Consider the following 9,072-nt stretch of genomic DNA (forward strand, 5'->3'; position numbering starts at 1 on the left):
CACACACACACACACACACACACACACAGTAGGCATGAGACAATTGTGCGAGACCTATGCCGCACACTCAGTTCATTATAGTGTGCGGTTCATCGCCGCACGCGAAAAAATGAACGGGTAGGTCTTACGCACGCATACAGAACTAACTAAAATGTGCTCTGAAAGAGATGCAAGATAACTGTCGGTGTCATAGACTGAACGAAAAAAAACATTCGTTTTGGGTCGGCAGAATTTGTCACACACAACGACACAAGAAGATCGATCGCACTTTGCGCGAGAAAGAATGTACATATTGCTAGCGTGGTCAGATTGATCAATCGCACACAGCCGCACAAAAAGAACTCCTGCCGCACACTGACCCGATACTGAGTGAGAAAGAACACTCATAGCCGATGGGTCATTCGCACACAGCCGCACGCGTGTTCAGTTGGGTCAGTCGCACACTACCGCACAAAAAGAACTCTTGTCGCACACTGCCGCACGCGCGTTCTGTTAGTTCGGTCGCTCACTGCTGCACGCGTATTCAGTGGGGTCAGTCGCACACTACCGCACAAAAATAGCTCTTGTCGCACACTGCCGCACGCGCGTTCAGTTAGTTCAGTCGCACACTGCCGCACTCGTATTCAGTGGGGTCAGTCGCACACTACCGAACAAAAAGAACTCTTGTCGCTCACTGTCGCACGCGCGTTCAGTTAGTTCAGTCACACAAAAAGAACTCTTGCCGCACACTGCCGCACGCGCGTTCAGTTAGTTCAGTCGCACAAAAAGAACTCGTTAAGCGCACAGCAACATAAAAAAGAAAGCTTGTAGGTTTTACTCATTTAGGTTAGCTTTCGTTACAAATCAACTTAAGTATATACAGTTTGTTCTCGAGCTACGTTTTCTAAGTTCTTGTGTGCAATTAGTATAATTGGCTCAAAGGATTCTCAAATGCAAGATAAATTACTGTTTTACCAAAAATTTGAGAGCCTCTTAAAAACCAGAAATTTTCAAATTTTCTGCATGAATTGTGATACATAAATGGTTAAATGTAAAAACCTAGTTACCTAGTTATGTATGAACCGCGTATCTCGGACTGACGGTATTTATAATTAAAAATGCAGCCTTAAAAGCAATAACTTTTTGTTCTTGCATTAAAATCTCAATAAAATTAAACATGATTTTTTTTTAATGGTACTTAGCTCCAATTGAGCGACTGACCTACCGCACGCGTTCAGTTCATCATACTGAACGAACTACATCGCACGCGTTCACTGAAAAGAATCAAATTGCCCAAGCCTAGTCCTATCATTCTGTCTGATACTGTATCCTTAAAAATGGTACATCTGCCTTCGTCATTGAATTCTCCCTCGCAGGTGCACTTTGCACACCCCTCCTTTGCATTGAAATATGCAACACCTGAAAAGAAAAATAGTATGAGTACTATATATTCGCATTTGAATTGATATCTTATAAAGTACATGAACACACATGATTTGCGAGATGTAGCGTAAAGCCACAGCTTTTAATCGTTGTGAAGAATTTTGCCAGGAGGCAGTCTGATTTTTAATTTTGGCAATAATAATAGTAGGCCTAGAGCCCTTTGATCAAGTTACGCTAAATTAAACTAACTTATCTACCTTACTGTTGTGGATAGACGTGCCGAGCCCTGGATTTGTCGTAGCAGTTGCGCTGCTGCTGGTCGACATCCAGGGATCGACACTGCGCTCACGCACACTACTACGCCACACTTAGCGATGCGCGCTAAGTGTGTGCAGAGCGCATCTAACCCAGAAGAGTGAGTGTGTTAGGCTACCGGTCGAGTAGGGCTCACGGTGCGGCTCGTGCGCGCGGCCCCATACTTCATTGTATTGTGTTTTGTTATTATTTATTATTGTATTCGTTTTAATAAATGTGTAAAAGTTTCAAAACATAAAACTTACACTACTGGTACTGTTGTGTTTAGACCTTGCACTACTTTATTACACGTGTTAACAACATATAAAATAAATAATACGACACAATTTACAATCACAATGAAAACTTTAAAATCACAAGTGCGGTGGCCGCGCACCAGCCGCACCGAGCGCCCCTGCCGAGAGCTCCTGCTCGATCGGCTCGCAAACACACTCTCCTTGTGCGCTCGGCACACACTAAGCGTTGCGCTGCTTAGTGTGTGCGACAGTGTGCGTGACACACTGTCGTCCCCCTGGACGTTGACCGGTGGCAGCGCAACTGTACTTGTTGTGGGCAGCCGTGCCGACCCCTGGACTTGCCGTGGCAGTTGCGCTGCCACCGGTCAACGTCCAGGGGGACGACAGTGTGTCACGCACACTGTCGCACACACTAAGCGTGTAAGGCTTACACAAATTGCGAAGGAAGTGTGGGGCAATTTTCTGTATGAATAAAAGTATAAAACACACTGGGAAATCATTTTATAGAATAGCGCGTTGGAATTTGAGGAGGAAAACATGTAAGACGTCTAGCAGTTTTTCGTCTGCGTCAGAGCGCGCACTAAAGATGCGTTACCTGTCAAAACCATACAAGCTGCATGAAAAAAGTCTTCGACAACCACATTCAGTCATTTCCTAAGTGGTTGCCAACAGAGCAATCCGTATCCATTAGCCGGCAGCTGGAACTGGCTATTGACTCCGACGATTCGTAAGATTCCGGATGACGACTGGCGGCTTCGGATGGTAAAAGGTTCTAGCCTTGGAATATTGCACCTTCCTTACGAAGCCGCTTGGCGGAGTCATTTAGAAACGATGCCGATTTTTGTCTTTACCCATTACTAGTTTTTTTTACAATAACATGAGATCTTTACATGGTATTACAAGACGCTCGATCCTCCTCTCACTCTTGTTGGCCTGATTGGTTTAATCCGATGATAGTTCTACTACAGATGTACCAATCGGGTAAAGTAAGGTTCACGCCCAGTAATCCGCACTTTTGACAACCAAATTTATGATATGAAATAGTGTTTGTGTAAAAGCGTTATTTAGGGACCAATTCTAAGTGATAGAATGTAAAAGGAAGTGTTACTTGTTTAGGTAATAAAGATCATTCGAGTCCAGAAAGTCAAAGCGTACGAATGATACAAAAAAAATCGGTCAAAAGTACAGACATTTGATGAAAAGGATTAGTATCTTTCAATTTTTTTAAATACATGCTTACTTTGTATTTACCTTTTAAAAAAGCTCTGACAGGAGAATCCGCTATAATTGCCCGTACTTTAATTGTGACTCGACGATTATTCAGCATCATACCAACGTCCATTAACATATTCAGCTCATGAACCAGTGGTTTCATAAACCTTCTTACATCTTTTGGTTTGGTACGTCCACAAAAAATAGCCGCTGTGATTGGGGCAATCTGAGGCATTTCCTTTATGTTGATATTATATTTCCTTTATGTTGCCAAACTTGTATTTTACTGCTTTTGTGCAACGGAAGCCTGTCGATGAAAATGTTTTAAGATAGTGTTTCTGGTACTGTTGCAAATCTAAAAACAAAACAAAAACAAAAAAGCAATTAAATAATGAAAGAAATTAATAAATTAATTAATTCTAAATGTGTTTCAAATAGCCTTACCGTAAACTTTGAATTAGACTTTTCCTAATGCCACGGTTCCAGAATGAACCATTTCCCAGATCTTTTATTTTTGGACGCTTTCTATTGGTGTTTAGAAGCGTTCTGGCATCTTTGGGAGAGCAAAATTAGTCTTCGTTCTCAAAATCTTAAGCAACATATTTATCGCCGAGTGCTTTTGATTGGTATACAATGCAAAATAATGCAAACAATCAGAGACTGACATTGTATCAAAATCAATAGCTCCTTCGTCTATCTCATCTTCTTCTTCGTCACTCTCAGCTTCTCCTTCGACACTCTCAGCTTCACCTTCACCACACTCGGCTTCTTCTTTACCACTCTTGGCTTCTTCCTCGTTTGGACTAAACATCAGCGGAAATTGTTCGCCATCCCCTTGAAAAGATGCTTCACCAAGAAGTTTAGCTGTAATGTCACTGTTTGGTTGAACCATACCTGCAACAAAAGAACAATTCGTATATTCATGCAATCTGATATGGTTAATAAAAGGAAAATAGCACAAACCATCAGTCGTATCGGTATAGTCGGATTCGGCAGCAGCACCACACTCTTCTTCTTTTCTTAAATCTTCCGACTTCCTTTTTCGTCTGTACAACAAACCACTCTTTTTCATATTGCGTGCGTAATTTTCATCAGCCATTTTGGTTAATTAATTTTAGTTTATACTTATTTTTTACTTCACATCAACCACGCACTGTACAACAAGCACCCACCGTAGCACGCCAAGATCTGTCAAAGCATACGCCATTACACATGAAGAAATGAACGAAGACAAAGTCTTTTCTTCGTTTCTTCTTTGATTCTTTCTGTATTTGTGAAAATCTTCGATTAATAACAACGACAATGCCACCAAATTTGAAAAGACCGTTAATGAAGATGAAGGTTTCGTGAAACAGTTCAACCGTGAAAATTTTTCGATTTTTTTGGTTGTTGTCTTAGGTTTTCAGCTATCTGCATGATATAAAATAGCAAGTATTAGAACCAATTTCCTTTTAAGACTGTGGATGTATGTGATAATAGAAGAAAACAAAATTATAAGACTTTTTTCCGACCTTGTGGTCGTAATGTGGCTATTTGGGGTGAGTCAGACTGTGATTTGGAGTAATAAATCTTGAATTGGAATATGTAATGTATAAAAAACAAATTATCAGGATATTTCGTATGAGTTAATTACAAATATTAGAGAAAATCGCCCCTTATACAAAAAAAGTAAAAAATAAAATTAAACTGGATAATTAATTTAATTAATTGAAAGCAACTTGTTACGAAAATTTGTTAAGATGATAATTCATTACAACCAGTGACCAAATTGTACAAATGGTCAAACAAGCTTTATCCATTGACGATGCTACAGCATACTGTCTTATTCGCCAGGGTACAAATACGGCTACACTCTCATTTCTGTCGTTTAAAGTGTTAGTGCCTTTATCACTACGTGACAAGGCTCTTTCCCCTGACACCTGGCCTCTTGGCCTATCAGTACGTGAATTCATTGACTACCGAACTCAACAGCCGAGTGCAAATTTTCGTATACAACCGATAATGGGTCTCTCCACCCCTACAACTTTGCCTACGGTGCTAAATATTCGGTCACCGCCACTGCTGGATCACACAATTTTATCGGCACACACTCCACGCACATCACCAACACCGCAAACCCACTAATATTCACCGGTATTCAGTCCACGCACATCGCGCACACTTACAATCACACAAATCATCCTGACACGTCTCAAGAAACGAAGAACACCGGCGCTGAAACAACGTTAGTAAATAATAATTGCACTTACCAGACGATTGTTTTTCCTACAACAAACAATATTTTTTCTACTGATTTTTTCTTTTTTCTACCGACGTAAAGACATCAGTTTCAGCGTCAGCTCTGGAACAAATAGAACGTTTTCCATGCGGATTTCAATTTTCTTACCATCAACAAACGAGTAAACGTTGATCTCTCCGCGTTGTTTAGCAACCAGGTTGACGCCTTTCTTCGCAGTTGCTATGCAGACGGGCTCATCTAGCATTTCCAGGTTTTTGAATAGTTCTTTTCGATTCACCATATGATCTGAAGCTCCACTATCCAGATACCACCGTTGCAATTTTTCATTCAACGTCGACTCTGATCCTGTCACAAACGATACAGATGTCGTAGCAGCATTGGCCTTCATAGGTTTTCTTTTCTCAAAATTTTCAGCATGCTTTTCACGATGTTCGTTTTTTCGGACAGTCAGCTCTCTTGTGTCCGAATCTACCACAGCTGAAGCACTTCAGACGAAATTTTCCTCTGGTCTTTCCAGTAAAAGCAACTTCTTCTGAATTTTGAATGCTCGAACTTCTTCGTCTCCGTTTCGATTCGACATCCAAATACTTGCTTTTAACAAATTTAAGGGTCAGTTTCTCTGATACTGCTTCCATCGCTGTGTTCACAGACTCGTATGAAACCGGCATAGTCAGCATTAGGTGACACCCAATGTCCTCCTCGTCCATTTTCGCACTGGTCGACTTGAGCTCCCGAATCAGTTTATCGAAACAAAGGAAGTGAGATTCCAGACTTGAAGATTCGTCATGCTTCATCTCCAGAAGTTTTCGCTTAAGCATGAACCGGTTGGTCAAGCTCTTCCGTTCGAAAACTTCATTCAGTCCATCCCAAATTTCCTTCGGACTCCTCTTGTCCTTTATGTATTCCAGGTGACTATCGGCGACAGCTCCGATCAGGACCGAACGACACTTGTTGTCCTGTTTCTTTCGGAACGCCTTCTGCTCCTCCTTCTCCTTCTTTACAGCCGCTGTATCCTCATGCACGATTTCCCAGAAGTCTTCCTCCTCAGCTTCCTTCTCGACACAGTGACCGATTTCCTACTGTTCCAGGAACGCCAATATCCTGAACTTCCAATTATTGAAACCCGTTCCGTCGAAAGGCTTGATCTTGAGGAACTTCTCTTCGTCTCCCATCGTGAGGATTTATTCGAATGGCTTACAGGGTTTTCGAGGATTATATAGACATGTTCAGCGAGTTGTAGATTCGTTCAGGCATATATAATAGACTCTTTCAGCGAGATATAGAATTGTTCGGCTATTGTCATAGACTTGTCTGACAGTGCTATAGAATTGTTCGGTTGTGTTGTAGAATGAAGAACCGAAGCCCGTCTATGTGTACGTATTTTTTTCACTGGGTGGCAATGTCAAACGTCCATGTCAAAGATTGATGTATGTACACAAACGAGTACATACTCACGCAAGAACGATTGGATTGTAAACCAATTTTAAGCAAATATTTTGCTAATTGTCCCACGATTTGTACATTCTGTGCATCTGTAACTTTGGTTCCCATTAGTGCGCATAACATTTCACAGGTAATTTCATCGAATCAATCAATGGTATGCGTAGGATTCGCTGATTGAATTCAGGCCTCAGGCTGTTTCTACACACATACCATCGCATTTACATACTATCATCGTGTTTCTATTTTAGGTTACTGGTGCGTTTCGGTGATTCCAAGCGGATTTGAAGACTAACAAATCTAGCTCAAATCAGTTTTTTGGTCTGTTGTATTGGAATACTAACACAATGAATACAAATAAATGACGCACAATATCTCACGAAGAGAAATTAAGAATCGTCCAAGCATATCACGACAAACTTCGGGTTACCGAAATTGCACGTGTAATGGGACACAAAGTTGGGACGATATCACAAATTATACAAAAGTACCTTAAAACCGGCGAGGTGGTAAGCAACACTCAGCGACGAAATGACGATTGCTCTATTTCGTTGAAAAAAAATATCCGAAAAGTGTCTACGGGAGTTCGATATTCATATAGCGCCATCCACACTCCACGCGTACATCAAAGAGTTCAACTATTCTCTAAAGCGAGTTCAAATCATACCCGAACGTCGTAATGCAGAGTCTAATTTAGAGGTGCGCCAGCAATATGCAAATAGATTTTCAGAGTTGCAAATGGAGCTGGACCCAGATACTTTCATTTTTCTGGATGAAGTAGGCTTCAACGTGTAGTTGCGAGTGAATAGAGGCCGTTCAAAAATAGGTACCCCGGCAACCCAAACAGTGGCATCAATACGGTCACGCAACATTAGCATATGTTGTGCAATGTCGCGCAATGGCATTTTAGCATATTCTTCCCGAAATGGAGCTTTCAACAATGAACCGTTTTTGCAATTTTTGGAAGAGCTTAAAATCAAAATAGACGAGAAGGAAATCGACAATCCAATAATTTTTATGGACAATGTTGCATTTCATAAGTCCCGTCAAGTGCATGAGTTTGCTGAAGATAACAACATTCAGATAAAATATATACCACCATATTCACCGTTCCTTAATCCCATCGAGAACATGTTCTCCAAATGGAAAAACACTGTCTGCAGAGCGCGTCCTACAAATGAAGATCAACTGATGGAGGCTATCAGAGAAGGCGCAACTCTTGTAACAATAGAGGATTGCAAAGGATATTATAAGAATATGTTAAAATATATTAGGAAGTGCAGCGCGGGGGAGGCAATTGTGGATTAGGGCATTTTGCAGGTGATGTTATTTTCATATGTGATAGATGATATTATGTAACGAATTGAAATGAATTATAATTTTTTTGAACTATTTGTATGCAAGTGAATGGTGATTAAATGTTGAATTCTGGAACCATTTATAGATTGATTTTCTTAATACTAGCATTCTGCAAAGGATTTTTGAACATCAGATACAGTGTCGGCTAGACAGTGTGCTCTATGGGATGGTCTTGGATTGGATGAACGGTACGTTTGAACATGGCGCAAGGATTGTGTGAACAACGAGCTTGAGTATGAAACACGAGCTTGCTGCACGGCGATCTGGGTTTCCTGGTGTCTGTATGTTTTGAGAATAGAGAACTCAGGGCTCATAAAGAAGGCACTTGTGTGCAAAATGCAAGTGAGTATTTGGCAAAAAGGTGTTCAGCACGTTCGGTGGCTGCCTCAAAAGGATGTAGCATATCCTTTGCGCTGTCAAGGGGTTGAGAAGAGTATCATGAACCGAGTGACCTGTTGGACCAACATCATCAGTGGTTCACTGTACGAGAAGCGTTAACTTTTCTTTTTATTTTAAACACATTTTGAGGGGTTCACAACAACTGTACACATATTATATATGGTTAACACGTTAGCCCAGCCCGTAAAGTCTTTTTAGGCCGTCCACAAGGATAGAGGAGGCGTGGTAGGCCCAAATTGAGGTGGCAAGATGGCGTGGAGGCGTCAGTAAGTAAGTAAGTGGGCTGCAAGGACGCAGGCACACAGCTCAAGTCGAGCGACGGATAGCCGTTTCAGTGGTGCTATTTTGCTCTTCGATGCCAGTAGCGCAACACGAACAACTCCAGCTTCCTCCGACCGCACATAAGTACATGCTCCGTACGCAGCGATGGACGCATCAGCAAACGTGTGCAGTTCCATTTTGGTTACATTAGGAAGCAACACATAGCGATCCATGCTACGATTGGTCAAA

The sequence above is a fragment of the Anopheles arabiensis genome, chromosome 2 (assembly GCF_016920715.1).
Source record: "Anopheles arabiensis isolate DONGOLA chromosome 2, AaraD3, whole genome shotgun sequence".
Taxonomy (NCBI): Eukaryota; Metazoa; Arthropoda; class Insecta; order Diptera; family Culicidae; genus Anopheles; species Anopheles arabiensis.